The following is a 24,767-nucleotide window of genomic DNA, read 5'->3' as shown; positions in this document are numbered from 1 at the left end:
TTCCTTGGTTTTAGAACCATATTTTATTTGTAATCTTAATTCTGAACATAACATTAATCCTTCTTTTTTCACAAAAGCAAATAATTGTCCGAAAGTAATATTTTTAAATGAAATTACATATGTTCCCATTTCTTTTTGTAAACTATCCATTATTCTTTGTGAAAATAAACTTGGTAATCCTGTTATGAATCTTTCTTTCCAAAATGAAGTATTACAATCTGGTCTTCTTAATACATTTGTTAAAAACATATCTTTATACCATCTAAAGTCTGATAATGTAGGACATCTTAAATTTGTTAAAAATGTTTTATTAGAATTTAATTCTTCTTTTGGATTTCCTATGAAATACATTACTATTGTTACTATTAAGAATTCTGCAGCATCTGATTGTATCTGAATATTTCCTTGGTCATCTTCAATTTCTTGGTTATGTTCTAATATTGATAATTTATCTTGTAATGTTAGAGCATTATCCCACCAATTTTTTAATTGTCCAGTGAATCCTGAAACTAATAATGTTGCAATATTTCTCTCTTGAATATTTTTAATTTTATAAGCAAGTCTAGCCATTCCCATTTCTTGCAAATTATTTAATACTTCATATTCAGCTTTACCATCTATATTCCATTCATAAATTGAATCCCCATCATATTTAGTGGTACGAAATTTTGATCTTTCTTCATATTGAATATCTGGAGGGATAGGTCTTGGATAATAATTTTTTGTACTTACCATTTTCCAATTTTTATTGGTATTATCATTTATCCTTCTTCTTCTTATTCTATTTAATTGATTTTCTCCTTCTTCTTCAAATTGAGTTTCTATAGGTAATATTATATTTTCTTCTAGATCTGAATTTATTGATTCTTCACTTGAATTTTCGAATTCCTCAGTTGAATTATCTCTTATAATTTGATCTAAAGCATTTATTTTGGGTGTTGAAGGTTTTACTTCTGTTAAGTTTTGTAATGCTTGAGATATTTTATTTAATATATTATCTGTAGTATTTATTTTTTGATTATTAATATTTTGTACTAAATCTTGTTCCTTTTCTTTGGTCAAACTTCTAGGTTGAAAATGCGGTGCTGAAATATCATTTGGGAACTTTAAATCTGGTTTCTTTAATGTATCTATTTTTGTATTTAATATTTCCATATGTTGAGAAATTGTATGAAGAATTTGATTTGTATAATTATTTTGTTGGTATACTTTTTTAATATCTTCTAAATTTATTGTATTATTATTTGTGCTTGATTCTACTTCTCTACCCTTTTTAAAAGGTGAGGCTATTATGTCTCCTTGACCTATGTTTATTTTTACTTCTTGTAATGGAGGATGTATGGATGTTATAATTTGATCGTCTTTTAACTTCCATTTTTTATATAAATTAGTTTGAACATTTATTTGTGGTGTATGGTAGACATCATTTATTCCTATTTTTGTAATATAGAATGATAGCCAAGTAAAGAAAGGAAAATCAAATTTTCTTATTTCTAATTCATCTTTCCATTCTAATATTAATTTTTCTTTATATTCTGATTTTAATTGGAAAAACCAAATTCTTTTTTCAGTATTTTCTTCATCATCAAAATCTTCTTGTAAGTATTTATGATTTATTTTATATGGTTTATTTATAACATTTATTTCTCCTTTCATTTGTGACTGAGTTGGGGAATATTCTGATTGATTTTGATTTATGACTTCTGGAACAGGAGTTTTATATTTAAAAGTTGAAGTACTTTCTAAAGGAAAATTTATCTCAGTTGATTCATAATTAGAATGTCTAGCTGGTAACCATGAATAACTTGAACTAGGTCTTTCTCTTAATGAAGCGAATCTTATTAAAGTATTTCCATCAGGTTTTTCTATAATATCTTCTGCAATAGTTTGTTCTATATTTCTTGCTATTTGTGGATTTTTTATTTCAAATTCACTTGGTATTGTTATTTCATTCCATTTTAATCTTTTTGGTGTATAAGTTGTAGGTCTATCTGCATCTACTTGTAATAAAGTTGTTTCTTCCTTAAGAGTTGGAGTCATTATAAATTTAGCATTAAGAGACACAAGACTCAAACGATATAAAACTTCTTTACTCTCTATGATTCAAACAAATGTTTGTAATGGACCCATATATTTTAATTGTGCTCCAAATTTTTCAATAGACCTAACTGACCCACATATTTTGAATTCTGTCATATTAGATATTCATCTACAAGGAAATGAATTTGAAAAACACACAAAGAATTTTGCAATAATATATAGAATATATTATAGACCTTTATCATCACATTTAAGTCCAGTGAATCCTGAAACTAATAATGTTGCAATATTTCTCTCTTGAATATTTTTAATTTTATAAGCAAGTCTAGCCATTCCCATTTCTTGCAAATTATTTAATACTTCATATTCAGCTTTACCATCTATATTCCATTCATAAATTGAATCTCCATCATATTTAGTGGTACGAAATTTTGATCTTTCTTCATATTGAATATCTGGAAGGCTAGGTCTTGGATAATAATTTTTTGTACTTACCATTTTCCAATTTTTATTGGTATTATCATTTATCCTTCTTCTTCTTATTCTATTTAATTGATTTTCTCCTTCTACTTCTGTTAAGTTTTGTAATGCTTGAGATATTTTATTTAATATATTATCTGTAGTATTTATTTTTTGATTATTAATATTTTGTACTAAATCTTGTTCCTTTTCTTTGGTCAAACTTCTAGGTTGAAAATGCGTTGCTGAAATATCATTTGGGAACTTTAAATCTGGTTTCTTTAATGTATCTATTTTTGTATTTAATATTTCCATATGTTGAGAAATTGTATGAAGAATTTGATTTGTATAATTATTTTGTTGGTATACTTTTTTAATATCTTCTAAATTTATTGTATTATTATTTGTGCTTGATTTTACTTCTCTACCCTTTTTAAAAGGTAAGGCTATTATGTCTCCTTGACCTATGTTTATTTTTACTTCTTGTAATGGAGGATGTATGGATGTTATAATTTGATCGTCTTTTAACTTCCATTTTTTATATAAATTAGTTTGAACATTTATTTGTGGTGTATGGTAGACATCATTTATTCCTATTTTTGTAATATAGAATGATAGCCAAGTAAAGAAAGGAAAATCAAATTTTCTTATTTCTAATTCATCTTTCCATTCTAATATTAATTTGGGAAAATCGCCATTTTCGTCCCTAAACTTTTACACTAAAACCAATTTCCTCCTTGATGATTTTTTTTAGCCAATTTAGTCCTTCGACTATTTTGAAGTCTCCAATGTAGGACTTTTGCGGCGGCGACACCATATTTTACATATTCCATACAATCGGTGATGGGTATATTTATCCTTTTAAATTAAATTCTTTAATTTAGATGACCTTTGACCATAGTTCTTCTTCTCTGATGAATTTCACTGAAAATTTCATCTGGATTTATTGGAAACTTGCACAAACTCTCTCTCACACACTCAAATCAAGAAACAAAATCCTGATCCAAACGGGCTGGAGCTTATGGAGGCATTGCAGGCTGGAGCTGATGTTAGCATGATTGGGCAGTTTGGTGTGGGTTTCTACTCTGCCTACCTCGTTGCTGAGAAGGTTGTTGTGACGACCAAGCACAATAATGATGAACAATATGTATGGGAATCTCAAGCAGGTGGATCCTTCACTGTGACGAGGGATGTTAGCGGAGAACCACTAGGATGAAGTTGAGAAGACAACTGAGAAAGAGAGCAAGATGATGAAGATGAGGAAACCAAGAAGGATGAGGAAGGAGAAGTTGAAGAAGTAGATGACGAGAAAGACAAGGATAAAAGGAAAAGAAGAAGATAAAGGAGGTGACAAATGATTGGGAGGATCATCTTGCTATGAAACACTTCTCTGTTGAAGGACAGCTAGAGTTCAAAGCTATTCTATTTGTTCCAAGGAGGGCACCCTTTGATCTCTTTGACACACGGAAGAAGTTGAACAACATCAAGCTTTATGTCAGGAGGGTGCTCATCATGGATAATTGTGAGGAGCTCATTCCTGAATACCTTGGATTCGTTAAAGGCGCGGTGGATTCGGATGATCTCCCACTAAATATATCTCGTGAGACGCTCCAACAGAACAAAATCTTGAAGGTCATCTGGAAGAATATTGTCAAGAAGTGCATTGAGATGTTCTTTGAAATTGCAGAGAACAAAGAGGATTATGCTAAGTTCTATGACGCCTTCTCCAAAAATATCAAATTGGGTGTTGATGAAGACAGCCAAAACAGGACAAAGCTTGTTGATCTTCTCAGGTATTACTCCACAAAGAGTGGGGATGAGTTGACTAGCTTGAAGGAATATGTTACAAGGATGAAGGAAGGGCAGAAGGACATATATTATATAACCGGCGAGAGCAAGAAAGCTGTTGAGAACTCTCCATTCTTGGAAAAGCTTAAAAGGAAAGGATACGAGGTGCTTTTCATGGTCGATGCCATTGATGAATATGCTGTTGCACAGTTGAAAGAGTATGATGGTAAAAAACTTGTTTCTGCAACAAAGGAAGGTTAAAGCTCGATGAGTCTGAGGAAGAGAAAGCAACAAGGGAGAAGAGGAAAAAGTCATTTGAGAATCTTTGTAAAGTAATGAAGGATATTCTTGGAGAAAGAGTTGAGAAAGTGGTGGTTTCTGACAGGATGGTTGATTCTCCTTGCTGCTTGGTCACTGGGGAGTATGGCTGAACCGCAAACATGGAGAGGATTATGAAGGCTCAAGCATTAAGGGACACCAGTATCAGCGCTTACATGTCAAGCAAGAAAACAATGGAGATCAACCTCGACAATGGAATCATTAAGGAGCTTAGGAAGAGAGCCGAGGAAGATAAGAATGACAAATTAGTTAGAGACTTGGTGCGGCTGCTTTATGAGACTGCTTTATTGACCTCTGGTTTCAGCCTTGATGATCCAAACCAGTCTGGTTCAAGGATCCATAGGATGTTGAAATTGGGGCTTAGCATGGAGAACTATGGTCAAAGGTTGATCTAATTTAAAAGGACAGATATACCCATCACCAGTTGTACGGAATATATAAAATGTGGTGTCGCCGCTGCAAAAGTCCTACATTAGCGACTTCAAAATAGTCGAAGGACTAAATTGGCTAAAAAAAATCATAAAGGATGAAATTGGTTTTAGTGTAAAAGTTTAGGGACGAAAATGGCGATTATCCCTATTAATTTTTCTTTATATTCTGATTTTAATTGAAAAAACCAAATTCTTTTTTCAGTATTTTCTTCATCATCAAAATCTTCTTGTAAGTATTTATGATTTATTTTATATGGTTTATTTATAACATTTATTTCTCCTTTCATTTGTGACTGAGTTGGGGAATATTCTGATTGATTTTGATTTATGACTTCTGGAACAGGAGTTTTATATTTAAAAGTTGAAGTACTTTCTAAAGGAAAATTTATCTCAGTTGATTCATAATTAGAATGTCTAGCTGGTAACCATGAATAACTTGAACTAGGTCTTTCTCTTAATGAAGCGAATCTTATTAAAGTATTTCCATCAGGTTTTTCTATAATATCTTCTGCAATAGTTTGTTCTATATTTCTTGCTATTTGTGGATTTTTTATTTCAAATTCACTTGGTATTGTTATTTCATTCCATTTTAATCTTTTTGGTGTATAAGTTGTAGGTCTATCTGCATCTACTTGTAATAAAGTTGTTTCTTCCTTAAGAGTTGGAGTCATTATAAATTTAGGATTTAAATGTGATGATAAAGGTCTATAATATATTCTATATATTATTGCAAAATTCTTTGTGTGTTTTTCAAATTCATTTCCTTGTAGATGAATATCTAATATGACAGAATTCAAAATATGTGGGTCAGTTAGGTCTATTGAAAAATTTGGAGCACAATTAAAATATATGGGTCCATTACAAACATTTGTTTGAATCATAGAGAGTAAAGAAGTTTTATATCGTTTGAGTCTTGTGTCTCTTAATGCTAAATATATTGGAGCATCTACTCCTAGATGGAATAAAGGTTTTACAGCAATTTGTATTAAACCTATATGAATGTAGCGATATCCTTTACTTAAATATTTTTGAATTGTACTATGATTTAATAATGGAATTGATTGATATTCTTCTTGAATAGATATTGTTTCTTCATGTGTTTTAACTGATAAAGCTGTTTTGAAATCTAAAGGGCCTATTCTATAAATATGTTCTATTTTTTCTTCTGGAATAGTCCAATCTGAATTATTTATAGGCATATGATATTCATGACTTTGTACTATATTAGCTTGCTTTGAATTAGATCCTATTTTAAATTGTCTAAGAAATGCAGCCATGTTTTATTTTTTTAAAATTTTTACTTAACCTGGAACAACCGAGCACTATGCCTGGAACATCCTATCCTGGACTTACCAACGGGCTTACAAGGCATCAAGTCTTACCAACGATTTCAGTAAAATTTAATAAATAAACATAAATGCATAAATTAGCCAATTTGAAATAGAAATGTAATTCAAATAAAGTAATAAATTCAAAGTCTAAATATGCAGTCGTAATGTGGCTCTGATACCACTTCTACCCAGGCTGCTTTCTATTGATGATTGCATAGAAAAATAATAGATTTAATGTAAATGGACTTACAAGAATATTGAGTAGACAACGGAAGCTTGTATGGTAGAAACCTTGAATCTTCTTTATTGAATATAAAAGATGCTTGAATACAAAAGGGTGGTTGAACTTGAAAAGAGGTTGGTTGAATTACAAAATAAGGAGATAGAGTTTTCAAGACACATGACCGGTGATCCATCACAATTCGTCAAGCTCAAGCCAAAATCAAGTGACAAGGTGACATTTGGAGATGATATGAAGGATAAAACAGTTGGAGTTGGAGATGTTGGTAAGAATGGTCAGACTTTTGTTCATAATGTCCTTTTGGTTGACAATTTGAGTTACAACATGCTTAGTGTTAGTCAACTGTGTGATAGAGATTTGTTTGTTTTATTCAAGAAGCATGAGTGTCTAGTTCTTGATTCAAAATTTAACATCATTTTCAAAGGAAAAAGATTTAATGATATCTATGTTGTAGTTCTTGAAAATATTGATTCCTCTAACCTTAAATGTCTCAAAATTTCAAATGAAGATCTTTGGTTATGACATAGAATACTTTGTCATTTCAACATGAACTTGTTAAAAGAAATTTTCAAAAAGGATATTGTGAGAAATTTGTCAAAAATTAAGTTTAAAAAAGATAAAATTTGTAATGCTTGTCATTTGGAAAACAAGTCAAAGTTTCGTTTAAACCCAAAAAATGTGTTTCTATTTCAAGACCATTGGTCTTTTTACATCTTGATTTATTTGGTCATACACAAATTGCTAGTTTGGGTGGTAAGAGATATTATTTAGTCATTGTTGATGATTATTCTAGATACACTTGGGTGATGTTTCTTGCTCACAAGAATGATACTTTCAAAATTTTTGTTTCCCTATTTGTTAAAGTTCAAAATCTGATTGGGTTGAAAATTGTCAAAATTAGAAGTGACAATGATTCAGAATTTAAATTTTGTGGCTTTTCAAAATTTTGTGATCACAATGGAATTACACATGAATTTTCAATTGTAAAAACTCCTTAATAAAATGGTGTTGTTGAAAGAAAAAATAAAACTCTTCAAGAAACCGCAAGAACCATGTTAAGTGAATGCAACTTACCAAAATATTTTTAGTCCGAAACCGTAAATACGCTTGCTATACAATGAATAGAGTTCTCTTGAGACCAATTTTGAACAAAAGCTCTTATGAGTTATTTTTTGGTACAAAGCCAATTGTTGGATATTTCAAAATTTTTTGTTACAAATATTTTATCTTAAATATCAAGGAACATCTTGAAAATTTTGATAAGAAATTCGATTAATGTATTTTCTTGGGTTATTGTAAAAACAAAAGAGAATTTAGGGTCTATAATAGAAGGACTCTTGTTATAGAAGAAACTATACATGTTACATTTGATGAATCTAATGATAATATTTTCAAGAGTTGTTGTGAGGATGATGATGTAGGTGTTAAAGAATGATTCAAAAAACTCACGATTCATGATCAAGACAATGCTCAATTAGAAGAAAATTCAAAGTTAAGATAATTTTCAAGAGAATCAAGTATTAGAAGAAAATGACAAGGATGTTGGTACATTTGGGGATCTTCCAAAACCTTGAAAAAGTTTATTCAAAATCGTCCCAGAGAGCTTATTATTGGTGATCCATCCGAAAAGATAAGAACTTGTTTCTCATCTAAACAATTGATGAATAATTTTGCCTTAGTCTCGCATTTTGAACTTAAAAATGTTGTTGATTCTTTTAAGATGAAAACTGAATTTTAGCCATGCAAGAGGAACTAAGTCAATTTGAAAGGAACAAGATTTGGACACTAGTTGAAAGGCCTAAAAATCATCCTATTATTGTACAAAGTGGGTCTTTAAAAATAAAATGAATGACAAATATGAAGTTATGAGAAATAAGGCTAGACTTGTGGCTAAGGGGTATACTCAAGAAGAAAAAATAGATTTTGATGAAACATTTACGCCCGTAACTAGACTAGAATCAATTAGAATATTTTTGATATTTACATGTTTCAAATGGATGTTAAAAGTGTTTTCTTAAATGGTTTTATTGATCAAGAGGTTTATGTTGACCAACCTCCCAGTTTTGAAAATGAGACATATCAAAATCATGTGTTTAAACTTTTAAAAGTTTTGTATGGATTAAAACAAACTCCAAGAGTATGGTACAAGGGTTTAAGTTATTTTTTAGTTGAGAATGGTTTTAAAAGAGGTATTATGGATACCACTCTTTTCACTAAATAAAATTCAAATTATCTTCTAATTGTACAAATATATATGGATGATATTATTTTTGGTGCTACTAATGAGTGTTTGTGCAAAGATTTTTTCTCTATTATGCAAAATGAGTTTGAGATAAGCATGATGGGTGAGTTGAAATTCTTCCTTGGGCTCCAAGTGGTTCAAATCCAAGAAGGTACATTCATTAATCAAACTAAGTATACAAAAGAACTTCTCAAAAGATTTGGAATGGAGAATTCAAAACAAGTTGGAACACTTATGTGTACATCTGCCAAACTCGACAAAGATGAAGAAGGTATGAAAATTGATGAGAAGAAATATAGAGGTATGATTGGTAGTTTACTTTATTTAACCACAAGTAGACCTGATATTATATTTGTTGTTTGCTTGTGTGCTCATTTCCGATCTTATCCAAAGGAATCTCACTTAATTGCTGTGAAATGAATCTTTAAATATTTGAAAGGAACCTTGAATTATGGTCTTTGATATCCAAAATGTCATTAATTTGGCTTATGTGATTTTTCGGATGCTGATTTTGGTGGATGTAAGATAGATAGAAAAAGTACTAGTGGTACATGTCACTTTCTTGGTAATTGCTAGGTGTCATGATTTAGTAAGAAACAAAATGTTATATCCTTGTCTACGGTCGAAGCGGAATATATTGTCGCCGGTGTATGTTGTACTCAATTGTTATGGATGAAAAGTAATTTAAATGATTTTGGATTAGTGTATGACTATGTGCCTATGTATTGTGATAATACAAATGCCATAAATTTGATAAAAAATCTCATTCAACATTCTAGAACAAAACATATAGACATAAAGTATCATTTCATTCGTGATCTTATCCAAAAGGGTAAAATTTGTTTACAATATGTCTCTTCAAAAGATCAAATTGCTGATATTCTTACAAAAGCCTTACCTCTGGATCAGTTTATATTCTTGAGAACAAAGTTGGGCATTTTGGAAAAGAATCTCTAAAAAATTGTTTGGTCAAACTTTATCGGACGTCCGATACCAGATGAATAGACATCCGACAGTGTTCTAAACCATTTTTCAGAAAAAATTTGTATCGGACAATAGTGTCGGACGTTTCTCTTCGTTTGGCCGTCTGACACTCAAAAGAGGCGTGTTATAAAGAAGCTTTCTTCTTCATTTAGTTCAAAAATAACTGTTGTCTTGGACGTACCTCTTCTCCTTCCTTCATTTTCAAAATTCAAATTCACCTATTCTCGGAACAAATTCCACGAAATTGACTTCACCAATACCGTCACTACCCCTTTGCGAACTGATAATCTTTTAAACTCCTTTCTAACTGTCAAAAACTCAAGTGATCCCAAATTTCTTCAGAAACCCTAACTTAAAAAATTCTCCCACTTTTGACAGATTCGAGCATTAATTCTAGTCTAAATAGCCTTATTAGTCCATCTCATCTGCATTCTCCAAGAAAATCATCCCACATTTTATCATGGTTCGATTGAGAGGACCTTCTGGGATCGGACGCACAACTAGATTCAGGGATGAAGAAACTGTGGTGCCTTCCACTAGAAAATCACCTCGAGGGACTGAGAAACGCAGTGAAAAAAGAAAACGTACGGGTCAAACTGAGGAACAGCCAACAACACTGTCCAGGTTTATCGATGATGATGCCAGAGACAAGTTTGAATGGATTTCACAGAAAGGTTTCATCACTCAAAGAACCATCATTCCCTCTGAATTCCGTAAGCTTGATCTAGAGCCAGTTCTCAAACTTTTTGAATTCCAAAAAATGGTCTCAAATTCTGTTTATGCCCAACACATATTACCCTGAAATACTTTATCAGTTCTTTGCTAATCTTAAGAAGGGTAGTTCCCATACTGAAATTGTCTCTCGTGTTAATTGCATTAACATTGTTCTTACTCTTGATGTTGTCAATCTACTGAAAACTAAAACTGAAGATGGTTGTAGGAGTAAAATTATAAACTTTTTGTCTTATGAAGAATATCCGACTACTCATCACCATTTTCATATTGAAAAACTGATGGCTTACTTTCAAAATCACTTTAACACACCTGTTGAGGCCAAATTGGAAGATCTCAGTCCTCAAAATTTGATCATTTTCACAATCATTTCAAACCTGTTTGTTCCTACTGACGGTCATAGGACTGACGCCAACAAAATGGAGCTTTATCTGTTTTACTGTTTTGTTGAGAAAATCAGAATTGATTTTGGCTTTGTCATGTGTAAATTTTTGCTCAAACTGAGCACTGATAGCTGTAAGAAACTCTCCTATGGAAAGTTTTTAACTCCAATTTTGCTCATTTCAAAATTCCTTTCACTGGAGTCTCTCCAAAAGAATCTTCATTATCCATTTTCACAAAAGTTTATTTTGAGAGAAAAAGTATTAGATTTTTTGATGGTCACTAGTGTTATAAGGAATTTGTTTTGGAGTTTAGAACCAAGAGTTGTCATGAGACCTCAGTCACTCCTAGACCTTCCAAATAGCCTCATGTCATTTCACCCTTTTCCATTCATCCTAAAAGATCCTCTACTCAACCCACATCATCCAATCATAAAGTCATTTGCCTACTAGAGGAACTTAAGCAACATATCCTTTCCCTTGAAGATGGTCTAATGATAACCATGACACCTGAGCAATAAACTATATTCTTGGACAAGAGAAATCTGCTTGTGCCTCCTGTCCCACAAGAGGATAAACATGTGCATCAAAAGGAGCCACACACTGAGTCAACTCCTGTTTCACAAGAGAAAGAACCACAAACTGAGTCCACTCCTCCCACTGCTAAAATCCATGCCTCGAGCTCTCAGCCTATGCCTCATGATCCCTCAACATCAGACAAAGGCAAAGCTCCAATTAATGAAGACAGTAAGGCGGGTGATGAAGAAACTGAAAATAAATTGGATCCTACTCAGTTTCGTCTTGTAAGAAGAAGATCTGGATCATCTAAGACCATGATTTAGGCACTTTAATGACATGTGCACTTCATATTAGGATGCATTTACTTAATCTTTTGCACTTTCTCTTTTGATGTTTCAAGTATTTTGTACTAATGGATCTTGGTTAATATTGATGATTTCTAATTGAATGGCTAATATATTTTGATTGATATTTCTCTGTTTGGTACTTCTTTTGGTATTAATTCTCTGTTTTTTGCTGATGATTGCTGAATTTTGGTATGTTGGTGATTGTTGAATTCTAGTATTATTTCTCTTTTTTTATGGTATTTTGGATTCTCTGTTATGGATATATATTATGGATTTTGGTTGCTGGATTTTACTCTCTAATTCTATAATGACAAAAAGGGGGAGAAATGGATACTATGTGTAAGGGGGAGTTATTCTGAGAGGGAGATCTTATGATATTATGAATTAGTACTTAAAAATTTTGGATGCAATGAGTGAGGGGGAGCTTATACTCAATTTTTTCTTTCCATCCATTATTTTGTCATCATCAAAAAGGGGGAGAATGTTGAATTTGGTTCCTATCTTTTAATGTTTACAAAATAATTGAATGATACTAATATCTCTTCAAAAAATACTTTCAACTATGAAACAAACCTGATTTAAAGAACAAGAGCAATTGAAAGAGATAAAGGAAGTTGAAAACTGTTGGACATTCGCGATTACAACACCGGACGTCCGATAAACAATGCAGCACTTCGGACGTATGAAGAACTCCATCACCGGGCGTTCGAAAGAATTAAGATATTCCCTCTAACTCACCATCTGCTTTCGGACGCAAGCATCAGAGATATCGGACGTCCGAAAGAATTGAAAGAGATTTTTCAAACTCACTGCCTGTTGTCGGACACAAGTATCGGAAGTGTTGGACGTTCGATACTCCCAACGGCTAGTTGACTCTTCAACTGCCTTCTATTCGTTGGAAGCATTAATAGGGCACTTTTTGGTCTCATAGAAATAGTATATGGTCAACCACTTCAAAAGGACTTTTGCACACTGAGAATACAAAAGATTAAGAGTAGTTTAAATGAGAAAACACTCTACAAGGAAGATTTGTACTCTTTATGGTGTAAGATTAATGTAAACTTTTTTTGTGTGAGAAAAATACTTCAATAGTATAGTTTTGTGAGGGTTATTTTGAGTGATAATAAAACTTCCTAATTTGACCGAGTGTAACTTGGGGTAAGGAGGAAGTGGGTCTTCTTTTGTATACAAAGATTGATTGTATTTCATCAACTTGAAGAAACTTGTTCTATAAAGTGATATTCAAGGTCAAGAGGAGCTTGGTAGTCAAATTAATTTGCTATTCTTCCCTTTCTATTTACTATCTTGTGAACCTTAATTGCTTATTTTTTCTACTCTCAAGTGATATTGTTCTCTTACTAATTGTTTCATTGAGTGGTCATCTAGAAAAAAGGGCAAATTTCATATTGAACAAAAAAGTGGCTCATAACTTGTTTAGTTTTTAAATAACATAATTCACCCCACTCTTAAGTTGTCTTCGATCCTAACAGTAAAAAAAAGTGAAGCCTATTTTGGTTCATTTTGTTTTACCATTTGAAGAACTTAGTTTTGGTCGAAAATGATTTAGTTCATGGATTCAGTTGGCTTTACCATGCATTTATTTCTCATGTAGAGACTAAGGCCCCGTTTGATGACCCAATTCAACACTTAAATTTAATATATTCAAATCTTAATATGTTCAGACATGTTTGATAATAAGAAATAGAATATCTGAATTAATTAAGCGACACTGAATTTTCTAGGTAAAACTTGCCTCCAAAATTAAGTGATAACTTATTCACCTATCACTGAATGTGATATACACTCAAATGTATTAGATTTAGTATTTAGCAATTCAATAAGTTAATGGATTCAGACATCAAATTTCATATTTCAGATTTCAGTTTTTACACTTTAGCTTTATCAAACTCACCTTATGGTTAAGGAGTATGAATGTGATTTCGTGCGACTCTAAATTATGAGCAATTATGGTTTTTTACTTCAAAATGATCCATTTGTTAGCCTGAATTTTCACTTTTTCTAGTTGCAAATTGACCATTTATATCTATTACATGGAATTGCTGTGAAATATGAAGGTGTTGCATTGAGAACCTAGGAATAAGTAATTTGTGTATTTAACATAAACTAAATAATAAAAAATTCCATTTTAGGTTGGAACCAAAAATCATGCCCATAAATGGTTGGTATTTTTTTCATATAAGATACAAAAGGCATAAATAGCTGGTAGTTTATGGATAATAAATGGATGATTTAAATTCTAAATGGGCAATAAATAGGTCTTGCCCTTTCAATCCACTTATTCATGGGTTATAAAAGGGTTTGATTTGGGCATCAATTCAAACCCATTAGATTAGCCTATAAAGAAACACTATAAACAGTTGGTAGTTACTGTATAAGATAAAGAAAGAAGAAACTAACAGCTATTTGTGGCTTTCCTCTATGTTATCAAGGATTTCATGCCTTTGATGCTCTTATTAGAAAATTTGGCACTTTTGCTATGTATAGGTTTGTGAAATGACACAAATCTCTATCTCTTACCCATCATTTTTATACTGCAAGCTAACATCATTCTATAATTTTTTATTTTTAGCAGCTAAAAAATAGATACAAAATGTGTGGGTATTGTTGACCATTCATCACCTCTGATTATGACATATGGTTCCCAAAAAAAATTTGTGAGGACTCGCAAAATTCTTCTTATTTTCTTAAAATACCCGTTTATTTTGATTAAATTATTTTATAATATCTTTACTACTCATTTACTCCCTCAATAGTTACAATAAATCATAGAATCAAGGGTTGTACCTTTAGTTTTATAGTTAGCGTAAATTAGGGTTTTCGCGTATTTTGGCCGTGTGATCACTTGGTGAGTTGTGTGTACTAAATTTGGTGGATAAGAATGAGTATTAGGTAAGGAAAAGTGTGTGATTAGAAGTGATAATAATAAGCTAGTGAACCATAAGTAAAAACACAAGCACATGTGAGTTAAGAAAAAACGGCTCGAACCGACGTGCACCGTTTGCTACCGAGTGAGTACACCAATTGAACACTACTTTATTACCTTAATTACCTTGCTTTTATTTCAGTTAATCACCCCTAAAATATCCTATAAAGAAGCCACCATTTTGACCAAAGGAAAGGAAAGAAAAGAAAAGAAAAAAAACAAAGAAGGGAAATCTTAGCTTGACAAGTGTCAAGGATCCAACCAACTTTGACCAAATTAATTTCCTATCTTCTTATCTTTCTCTTGGCTTCATTTCTTCTCCATTTCCTTCACCTTGGCCGAAATTCTAGGGAAAGAAAAGAGAGAAAAACTTCCAAAAATTCCATCTTGATAGCTTGCTTGATTCTTGAGAAAAGTAAAGTGAAACTTGAATCCACTCCGATTAATCTTTGGAGAAGCTTGGAGGTGAGTTTGGTGCAACTTTTGCGAGGAAGAAAGTCCTTATTTTGGGCGTTTTGAGGCATTATATTAGAAACCTCTCTTTTTCTTTCTTATTTTGCAATTGAAGCAATACATGGCTTGATAGTGATGAATTTTATGGAAGATTTCATGGTCTTGCTTATTAGCTTATAATTTTCAGCTAGGGTTTGTAATTTTCAGTTGTGATTAAGGTTTTTTATCTAGTATATGATGTTTATGAGCTTGGATAGGGACTTGGGGTAATGATTAAAGGCATGAGTGTTAGTTTTAAGCATTGAAACATCAAATTTTCAGCATTAATGATGAATCTGCCCTGTTTCTGACCTACATATTCGTCCATGTTAGAGGCCGAATCAGGTCTAGGTCAAAACATGAAAATTGTAGGGAATGGAGTTAACTATCTGTCTGTAAAATTTCAACCCAATCGAAGCACTGTAATGTGTGAAATGACTAAAATACCCCTGACTGCCAAAAGCCCTATTTCACAGGCAGCTTTCTGTTTTCTCTAAGATTGCACATTTTGACCCTGAAAATGCACAAAATGGGTGTTGATGTCTTCATAGGAAATATAGACCTATGTTTTAGCTTCGAAACGCCATAAAATTTACCCCAAAACGCCGGAAGATGTCAAACCTGCTACTTAGCTATTCGTCTTCAAAACTGGTTTCCAACTTTGATTTTTATGGTTGCATTGCTAGAATTGCCTTGTATTTGGATGACATTGACCTTAGTTGAAGGGCTATTGTGTTAAGATTGCTTATGTGTGAATTTGGGCTGAGTTGAGGAAAAAAATGAAGCCATAAATGGCTGGAAAATAGCAAAATATAAAGGGCATGCTGTCCAAATTTCTATTACTTGCTTTTATGAATATTAGTGAGATGTAAGACTTGAGTTTAGGGTTAGTTGGATCTTAAGTTACATATGTATCCTCGAATGCATTTCAATATTAGTATATGAGTTGTTTTGGCCAAGATTTGGTATCAACTAAGATGAAAAGTGTTAGTTTTCTCTCGAAAACTTTGAATTACCTTTGCTCACTTCAATTTGGGATTGGTTATTCTTAGGGTTTGTTGGTAATCAAAGACATAATCTGGAAGGAAACTTTTGACGTTATTTTGCTTAAATTGGTGAGTGTTCTTTGTAGGTTATGCTTCAAATGACTATTTGGATTGTTGTAAATGTTTGATTAAATGTTAAATGTTTTCAATGATTGCTAAAATGAATTTTTGCTAGGTGAGTGTGTACTTTATCGCACTCGACCTAAATGAACGTGAAATTTTCAATGATTAAATGATTAAATGCTACTTGTGCATGAATGTAAGTCTTTTGGCTGAACTAGGCCCTTGCCCTTCGTCGCCAGTCGACTCGAGCCAGAAGCGGACTCAGTCGGGCGACTGGTGACCCTAGGATAATATTTGTATACTCGAATATGACCACGAAAATTGGTGGAGACTAGCCAGTGAATTGACTAGTGGCGGGAAATGAAATGAATGAATGAATGTCAAGAACATTGGAGGAGTTTTCACTTGCAAATGTTTTCTAATGTTGGAGGAATAAGGAAAATGGTTGGCGAATGAATGGCTCCTCGTGAGCATGTATCCTTTTAATGAGTGGGTTATTATTACTTTTATATGTTAAATGTTTTCTAGATTATTTGCTATTAAATGATTAATGTCCTGGATCTAATTGCTCGATTATGTGTATGGAACTTCACTAGGCTTTTAGCTCATTCCTTTAGTTTTGTTTTCCTTACAGGGGATGCGAGCGAGGCGTGAGACTTGTACAGGCTACCGTAGTCTAGTTTTTTTTGAATTTTAAAACTGTACTCGCGCTAGTGCTCGACTAGGGTTGGTTGCACCTGGATTGTAAACACCTTGATATATTTGGGCATGTATAAGCCTTGTAGCTGGATTTGAGCATCAATGTATATGTTAAGCTTGGAATCGTTGTTTTATTTCTTTTCTATGGTTGTAAGTTCTTTTCTCGAGTTAAACGTGAGTGAGTCCTGACGAGAGTTAGGCAGGTGACTCGTTAAACCCTAGGGTACGCCCTAGGGGGAGGTGGGGTCGTCACAAAATCAAGAAATTGCAAGTTATAATAACATTTCCAATAGATAGTTGGTTTTAGATAAAATAGAGGAAAGTCATAAACTACTGATAGTTTTGTGTTTATTTATCTTACAAAGAAACCACAACTCGTTATAGCTTTCTTTTGTCTTGTCTACTCTTCATAGTTATTGTATAAGATAAAGAAAGAAGAAACTATCAGCTATTTATAGCTTTCATCTATTTTATTAAGAACTTCACATCTTTTTTTCATTTTTACATAACTAAATTTTAATATTCGAATGACTCCAAGAAAGATTTGTTTCTACGGGTGGATGTTACAGTACATGATAAAGAAAGAAGGAACTAGTAGCTATTTATGGCTTTAAACGAACTTATTAAATAATTGTCTCTATTTTAAATAACTTATTTAAATAATTCTCTCCACTTTTCCAATAAAAAATGGTAGAAACGAACTTATTTAGTTATGTACTCTCAACTGCTTATGGTAATCTTTGCTTTCCACTTCAATCATTTAAAATATAGCTTAAAATGAAAATTTTAGGAACTAAGAGTACATTTGGCTATCACAATTCATATTTTAGAAATATACATTTACCCATATACAGATAAATGTGTTTCCACAATGTACACCATATTATTTAAACTCGTAAGCCATGACCCAAGATGGAACCAAAAGCGAGTGAAATTGTCCAACTGTGTAATGTAAACTTTCCTCTGTCTTAGAGGAGCCTTAGGAGATTAGTCCTCGATTTACTCTAATATCTGCTATTCTAAAGTTGTTTGACATTCATTTTTGAGGAAAAATATGTCAATCTTCTTTTATCAAAGTACTGTATGCTAAATTATACCAAATCTTTTTAAATGTGTACATTTAGCCCTAGAGAAAACTCAAAGTAAGTTGGAAAGACTCTTTATGTTGGCAAGTTTGACATTCGACTTTTCAAGAGGGACCTTATTGGATTCGGTCCTTAACTCATACTCCCTCCGTCTCATTGTTAATGTCATGTTTCACCTTTTTCATTGTCCCAAAATTAGAGTCATGCTAAAATTTTTCCCTTCCAGGGTTCCATTCTTACCCTTGTTGTGCACATGTAAAAAAGTCCCAAGAAATTTAATAGGACCCACCATTTATTCCCATTTAGAGAAGTTCGAAGAGTATGCAGGACAACTCCCAGTTTATAAGGCCACTATTGATGCGTGTCCTTTACGTATGAAAAGATGCATTTGATTGAGGTGGGACCCACAGAATTATGACTCTTTAAAAACACAAACTTCAGTTGACTAATGTACTTCCAGCAGGGTAAATTTGGAAGTAAAGCATCGGTTGACAATCATAGTTCACTGTACATAAAAAGTTGCAATCCCAAGAAACGTCTTTAAATTTGGGACGGAGGGAGTATTGTTTATCCAACCTCTTGAGGTGTTTCCATAGCACAAAAAGTTCCTTTCTTGTAATAGGGTATTAGATACACTATCTACATGGCAAATGTCCACCATATTTCTGAAACTCATACGCAAGCCAAAAAGAACCAAAGTAAGTTAGGGCCATTGTCCTATTATAAAATTTGGACATTTTTCTTTCGTCGTATAAGACTCATTTTTTACTCATTTTGATAGTGATTTACAATGTTTAACTTTTTTTTTTGTTATATTTTTATGCATTCTACCACAAAATTTGAGAATAACTGTTACTTTTCTTACTCACAAAGTATGTAAATTGCATAGTGAGTAAGAAAACATGCAACTTTGACATTTAACTCTACAATTTGACATTCTAACTCTACAAAGTACATCAATCAGTCCAAATAACATGCTTGCAATTGCATAAATAGACATCTTTTTCTCATGCTTGTAAATTAATTTTTTTATTGATTAGCACAGCTTCTTAATTATGTACAAGGGATAATTTTAGAAACTTCCCCTAAGATTTATCATATTATCACTCACCTTTCCTGAGATTTTTAAAATGTAGCTTACCTCCCCTAGATTGACATTATTTGTAACATTTTAGCCCCTTTAGAGGAAATGCAAGAAAGATAAAATACTACCGTTATGTTATCCTACTTATGAAGTTTACAACAACAATAAAAAATAAAATAAGATTAAATATTTAAGGTGTAAATTTCTTGATTTAAACTATTTCTTTTAGTTGTATTGGAACAAAAACAAAATTCACACTTCGAAAAATTCACACGTAGGAAGAGATTATTTTAGTTTTCAGCATAACTTAAACGACATCATGTATTAAAACATATTTCCTAAAAAAATTTATTGATTTCCTTATAACTGTCCATGAAATTTTTTAAGGTACTAATTACTCACTAAAATCCTCCTAAATAGTTGATTTTAACTAGATTTAATTTACCCACATCCATTGCTATCCCATCATAATCTCAATATAAAGAAATATGGATCATTATTAGATAACAATTTATTTTTTATATGCATTTTTATTTAAAAATTTTATTTTGTTTTGACTTTTAGGTTAAATAGTTATAAGAGTAAGGGCAATGTTGTCAATTTATGATATTTGATAAAAAAATATTTAGTCTTGTCAAATTGACATAAAGTGTAAGTAAGATTTTAAAAAACTCAAGAAACCTAAACGATATCCTAAGAAACCCCAGGAGAAGTTTTTGAAATTATCCCTATGTAGTATGAATAATGTATAATATGTATACACTTCGAAACCTCAACTATGTATACTTTTGATGTATAGTCAAAGAAAATTATAGTTTTGACAAAAGAAAATGTATACACTTTGAAACCAAAGAAAATATGTCATCCAAAAATAAGTCAATATAGATCTCATTTGAAAGTACATTAAATAACCTTTTCAACGACATATTATATGTTTAATTTGGATGTATAATGTGGAAGATATGTGTTTAAAGTTTGAGGTTAAAAAAATTAAAATTTGGAAAAGGTAATCATAGGTTTATCCATTCGCTCACAATCGGATCAGATGGATGTATTGCACGCTCATATGGATTTAAATAATTTAAAGTGATAAGTCATATATAGTGACAATTTGTGGGAGGTAAGGATTGAATCCTTAATCTCTCATCCCACCAAATCTTAAAAATTATGATGGTGGCCAACAGCTCAAATGGTTATTGGTTGTCAAGCACTATATTAAGTGTCAGGCTTTGATCACTCTTTCCCTTTCCCCATTCCAGACATTTTTCCTACAGAAATATGTTAGACAAATTGATTAGACTACGAGATCAAATTCGTATTCAACATTAATGGTGAAACAATTGTCTTGACCAAGACACCTTCAAATCGAACAGAAAAAACCAGCAATGACACTTCTAAAAGGTTATTTTATGACTGACTGTCTATCGTGATTGGATCAGGGGTTTCTACAATTACCAGCCCAAATCATATGATGCCATGCAGACGCCAACACAATAAAGATGGATACTAATTATAATAAATGTTGATATTAATACAAAAACATGCAAAAATTCAACAAATTTCAGCACTTCTTGAAAATCATGTCCTACAATCAATCTCATTCACTTATTCACTTATTGTACCTTACAGTCAAAACTATGATTGTAGGAACCCCAATTTGTATGGGTGCGAATGAGAAACGTAGTAGCCGGTAAAAGGGAAAAAAATAGTAGAATAAAAAATAACTTAAAATAGTGTTCGTTTTAACTTTTGATTATATCCAATTCTCAATTTTAAAAAAATATTTCAAATGTCTAATAATTTATAATGATTTTAATAAAAATAACTTAAAATTTTTCCTTATTTAAAAACAAAAATTAATTCTAATGAAAAAATAGCTTCAAACGTTAATAATTTGTATTGGTGTTAATACTACTAAGTTAATTTTTACCCTCACTTTAATAAAAAAACTAACTTCAATTTTCCATTTTTTTTTTGCTAACCCCATATACTGGGGAGGATGCTACCCGTAATTTTAACTTCAATCTTCTAATAACTTATATTGATTTTAGTGCAAATAACTTTATCTTTACTCATTTAAAAAAGCTTAGTTTTAATTTTAAAAAACTTCAAACTTCTAATAATTTCTATTGATTTTAATAAAAATATCTTAATTGTTTTCCTCATTTCAATAAAAAAAACCTTCAAACTTCTAATAATTTCTATTGATTTTAATAAAACTAACCTAATTTTTTCCCACTAGTGTACAATTATTGATCGAGTAGTGGATTCTCATAGATTTTCAAGGGTTAATACATAATCTTTCAAGAAATTGTTGAATTATAGGGACCAACTGTAATTAGGAACAACTATTAATGATTTATTGATGAACTCGTACCATGTGGTCTTACTCGTTCATGAATCTATCTTCTATCACCATGGCCTAACTACTAGTTCAATTCCCAATTAGTGTTGAAGTGATCATCGATTACTCATTTCTCACATATTAGTGTTGAGCTAATCTATTGTCGCACGGGACTAGTTATTAGTTACGGAGCATTGTACAATATATCCACCACTAGTGCTCAATTAGCGATGCAGAAGACTATATCCACCATCAATGCTTGCGTATATGTAATAGTCTTTCCAAAAATGGTTGAGTTATAGGGGCCAATTGCAATTACGAATAACTATTAATGATTGATTAATGAGTATTGATCAATTTGCATATTAGTCATTTCATATGCATATTAGTCATCTAATTTACAAATTAGACATTTAATCACCGATGATTAATTGATGACATAATTTGACTGGATAAGTAGTCAGCAACCAACATTACTTAGTATATTAGAGTGTTAATCATTTGGCGGTAAATTACAATTTAATTACAATGTACCAAATGGGTCACAATCAGTAAGGATCGTCGTGCCCATACCCGCCTAGCTGTGCCTAATTATGCCCCATTAGTGTGAAATCAATAGTTTTTTCTTTTTTTTTTTTTTGCAGCCACTTTTTCATGCAATCATCTTTTATTGTGTGGATCATCGTATCCCACCACCAATTGCCCACACCACCTGATGCGTAAATGCTCCAATCGGTACCTTAAGAACATTGAACTTCTTTCACTACAACTATAATGCCTCCACCTTCCACGTGTCGATCTTTCAACCCGTTTGCAGCCAACTTTTCAGAATTAATGTATGACCGGTAATTCCTCAATTAACGCTTTGTAGAAAACTCTATGTATATATTTCATAATTGAGTTGCTTTATATTTAAATTGCAACGCTCTCAGTGTCATTTAAAGTATCATATTTATTACTATCATATTCTATGAACTATAAGAGTAATCATTTTTTTATACTAATAAGTCTAAATGCAAGATATATAATATTTATTCAAATTTAAAATTGGGTTGCCGCACATATGCATGCTTCCAATTGTGCCAATGAAGAAAAAAATTTACAACAACAATGCATGAAACATTATACTACCTCCCAAAATGTTAGGTGACTCCTTTTTACTTTTATCAGCCGTTGTTATTTTTTTTTAAATGAGATTTGTCATACAATTCAAATTCTCAATCATAAAGAGTAAATTGGCAGGATATAAAATATATTATCACCGCGAATACACTTATTTCAAACTATTGATTTGTTTCATTCCTTGGAAATACTTACACCAACTACAAATTTCAAAAAAGATTTTAGTTTTTTTTGTCGCAACGATAACATTTGTATAACCTATTCTAGTCTAATCTAAGGGGAAGGGAAATCAACGGACTCGTAGGAGAAAGCCACTTAAAAATGGCAAGTACAATTAAGTGGCAAGATGGAAGGCAAGGGTTAAACCCTTGGTTTCAAAAAAAGATTTTAGGATGGAAGAAAATTTGATCCCCTACCTTATTCATATCAGATTCTGGAAGAATTTGTCAATATCCCATGAAGATCTTAAAGAAAGAGGAGAACACCAAGAGCCTAATTTGATTTTAGGGATAATATCAGAAACCTCCCCTGAGGTTTCTTGAAATATCACTAAGCTCCCCCCACATTTTGGAAATCTCTCTTACCACCCTTTGAATTGACATTTTCTTAACAATGTCAGCCCCTCTAAGCAAAAGTAACAATAAAAAATGCATTTTTGAGGGGGGAGAGTATTTTAGTTCCCTTAATACCCTTAGGTTGACTGATACAATGACATAAGAAAGTTGCAGTAGGTGGAACATGTGAATTGGAGAGTATTTTTCTGGCATGAGCACTGTTGCATGACCGTTGGACATGCAACGGCTACTTTGAGTGCTTCCAGTTTCTCCTTTAAAAGGTGAAACTACCGCTTGAAATAGCTACGCAGATGGAAAGGTAACTGGGCAAAGAAATGGCTAGTTCATCCTTTAATTAGGACACTCATACAATTAAACTAATTAAACTCATCCTTTAGGGTTTATGAAATGAATGCATTTAATTAAGTAACTAATTAAAATAATTAAATTACATGCGAGTATTACTTTCATATAATTAATTTATGTTAAATACAAAACCTACCAGTTTCCCTTTCGTAAAAATATGAGTGTAATACTTTTTGAATTTTACTTACAACCATTTGTATATTAAATATAAATTAAATGATTCAGAGCAAAATGCTCATAAATAGCTATTACTTTGTTCGTGTAATAGAGGAAACCCATAAAGAGCTGATATGTTATGGGCAATTTCTTTTTTCTTTTTTACTTTCACGTATTTAATTTATGTTAAATACAAAACCTACTAGTTTTCCTTTCGTAAAAATATTAGTATATCACTTTTTAAATTTTACTTACAAACATTTATGTATTTAACATAAATTATATGATTCAGAGTAAAATGCCTATAAATAGCTAGTACTTTATTCATATAATAGAAGAAACCTGTAAAGAGCTAGTAAAAAGTGGGTAATTTCTTTTTTTACTTTCACGTATTTAATTTATGTTAAATACAAAACCTACTAGTTTCCCTTTCATAATAATATTAGTGAAACACTTTTTGAATTTCACTTATAAACATTTATGTATTTAATATAAATTAAATGATTCAAAGTAAAGTGGTCATAAATAGCTAGTACTTTATTCATATAATGGAAGAAACTCGTAAAGAACTCGTATGTTATGGACAATTTTTTTTTACTTTCAAATACTTCATTTATATTTAAGGGAGGTTACTGCTATTTCTGTAAAAATATTTGTGTAATGGCTTTTGAATTTTATTTGCAAATATTTATGTATTTAACATAAATTAAATGATTCAGAATAAAATGCCCATACAAACCTGATACTTGGTTCATGTAATAGAAAAAAGCCATAAAGAGTTGGTACTTTATGGGATATTTCTTTTTTAAAAAATATTTAATTTATGTTAAATAGATAACTTACTAGTTTTTTTTCGTAAGAAATTACTATAACACTGTTTGAATTTTACTTAAAAACATTTATATATTTATTATAAATTGAATGTTTGAGAGTAAATGTCCACAAAAAGCTTTAAGAGTAAAATATTTAATTGTTTTAA

General features: G+C 31.6%; 1 pseudogene; it reads left to right on the top strand.

Annotated features, from left to right (window-relative positions):
• The first annotated feature begins 3,519 nt into the window (after window positions 1-3,519).
• Window positions 3,520-5,021, top strand: LOC113691624 (heat shock protein 83-like; annotated as a pseudogene).
• Window positions 5,022-24,767: the final 19,746 nt, after the last annotated feature.

This window comes from Coffea arabica, chromosome 1e, assembly GCF_036785885.1.
Source record: "Coffea arabica cultivar ET-39 chromosome 1e, Coffea Arabica ET-39 HiFi, whole genome shotgun sequence".
Classification (NCBI taxonomy): domain Eukaryota; kingdom Viridiplantae; phylum Streptophyta; class Magnoliopsida; order Gentianales; family Rubiaceae; genus Coffea; species Coffea arabica.
The sequence above is the reverse complement of the archived record's forward strand: the minus strand, read 5'-3'. Positions and strand labels throughout refer to the sequence as shown.